The sequence below is a fragment of the Lepisma saccharinum genome, chromosome 17, assembly GCF_977018435.1.
Source record: "Lepisma saccharinum chromosome 17, izLepSacc3.1, whole genome shotgun sequence".
Taxonomy (NCBI): Eukaryota; Metazoa; Arthropoda; class Insecta; order Zygentoma; family Lepismatidae; genus Lepisma; species Lepisma saccharinum.
The window spans coordinates 31,092,893-31,095,497 of NC_139245.1; positions in this window are offsets into that span (position 1 = coordinate 31,092,893).

The following is a 2,605-nucleotide window of genomic DNA, read 5'->3' on the forward strand; positions in this document are numbered from 1 at the left end:
ACTGTTATATGTTTTTCATATGTCTTTGTACCTTGATATTGTATATTTTATTATTTTTACAACTGTTATGACTAAATTAATTCAATTTTTTTTGCCCAGTAGTCCATGTTGCTAATATTTATTTATTTAATGTAATCATGTAAAATACATGCATATATGTGGTATATGTACATGACTTTGCAACACATTATTTAATTTGATTTCCAAATGTGTGTAGATAAATACAGTATTATTTATTACAAATATATATAGATAGTATTGAGGTAATTGGATTTTTACAATCATATTTTTATTACTGAAAACTGTATTGTATAAAGTTGTACATGTGTGAAAAATCTTATTTATGAGATTAAGCAAATTAATTCTTTTTGAATAAAATATTAATGAATTAACTAACTCCTGCCAGTCATTATTGTTCAGTTCAATACCATGATTCTGCATATTTAATTTTTCTTAGAACTGATTTTGTCATACATTTATTTCATTGGTTCATCCCTTTTCATGCACCCTTACGCTAACAACGACCCCATCTAGTTTGCAACACTTTTTGCACCAGGTGCACCAGTGATTGTGCTGCAGTCAGGCTGGTGCAAGCCAATTGCATTCAACCAAGTATATGCTGCACTCAAGAATAGCATTGCAGACAGACAAGGTGTAGATTCAACAAATGCTTGTCTGCTGCTTTAAATGTACATTTAATTGGTTAGTGTGCACTAGAACATAGTGCAAATGGTACAGGCACAAAATGCACTACGTGACACCAAATCGACAAAGTAGATGGCTTGGTGTTGCACTTTGTAACCAACCACACACAAGAGTTCAGACAGAGTCAAACAGTGCAACGAACTAGACTGGGCTAACGAGACATTCCTCAGTGGTGAATTGGCTTGAATCCACCATCATTTGCAACACACAAAACAATGGTCACCTCAGAAACACTTGAGTAATACAAACCCCCACAATGTGCCTTTTAGCATTCAGCAGACAATCAGAAAACCTGAATGGCAGACCTCTGTCAGTCAACCTACGACAACTTCTCTCATCAATTTCACTTGGATTGGATTGATTTGTTGTTTTAAGTCCACTTTATGCACAGTAAGGCTAATCGGGACTGGACCTACAGCTTAAAGTGGGATCCGAGCCACTATGTGCCTCCACCGGGAATCGAACCCGGGACCCCTTGCTTACAAGGCGACGACGCTACCACTGCGCCATCGGGGAGGCCGCAATTTCACTTGCGAATAATACATTCTTGTACTCTAAATAGTATCCAATTGTGCCACCTTGTAATCAAGGGGTCCCGGGTTCGATACCCGGTGGAGGCACAAGTGGTTCGGATCCCACTTTAAACTGTAGGTCCAGTCCCGATTAGCCTTACTGTGCATGAAGTGGACTTAAAACAACAAATCAATCAATCAACCAATTGTGACTTTCAGCCCACAGTGTATAATGCAGGAAAATGGAACATTCGGAAACATAGAATTGGAGTTCCAGTGTATTATGTATTAAACTTTCAAAAATGATTAAAAAAAATGTTCAAATAGACAAAATTTGCTGGCGATCTTTATTATACAGAAGGTCGATCCACGTATATGTGCCCGATTTTGAACAGTCACCCCTGTGCACAGAATCGACCGATCCAAGCGGTTAAAAGCGTGGGAGGACGGTTAGAGCCTGTAGTATCGTGGCACTATCACGAGTGTGTGTTGTGTGCATCATGGCTCCTAAGGTGAACCATTTTTGGGAGGGCCACGTAGTTGCACTTTTCCACATCAAATATTCGGTGTCAAAAATTCAGAAACAGTGCAAAGCACATGGATGTGCCTTGGGTTCGACAACCATCAAGAACATAATCAAGCAGCATAAAAACCACGAGGTTCCAGCTATTCAGTCGCCCACCAGGGGGACGAGGAAGTGAGCGTGCACTGCAGTGATGCCACTCATGTTGCGGAAGTTGCATCGAATGGCACTACAGGCCCCCCCCCCCCCCCCCCCGATGCAACGTGTGATGGCCACAAGACTCCCATGTGGCCCAGTCAACTGTGAACCAACCACCCTGTGAGAGAAATTAAACCTGCGGAAGGTTTTTGAAAGCCGTGAATATTACCTCAGTGAGGCCTATCGGTGTAAGGTCTCATCACATACATCTCATTCTACCCAGAACTTTCTGCAACAGATGGCGACAGACACCGGCATTCGGGCTATTCCATTTCATGATATACCGGTGAAGTTACCAGATGCGAGTCCCATGGATTTCTGTGGGTTTGGTCTACTGAAACGGGCACTTTCCTCTCATCGTGTCACAACTCTCCGGGGCCTGTGGAAAGCCTGTCAGGAGGACTGGCAGAAGATTCCACTTCCTGTACTTCATCATAGCCTCCTACAATGGAAGTTACGGTGCAGGGCTATTGCCAAGTCACATTGAGGCCAACCAATGGTGGTCCCGTGGATTTTCATAAGGTAAGTGCTAGTCCAAAATCGGAATCATATACGCGGATCGACCTTCTGTATATTTTTTTAAATTTTATTTTGAAGTGATGAGCATTATTATTATTATGGTGTAGGGTCCAAAACACTGAATGTACCTGCTGTGAGTTTCAGAACA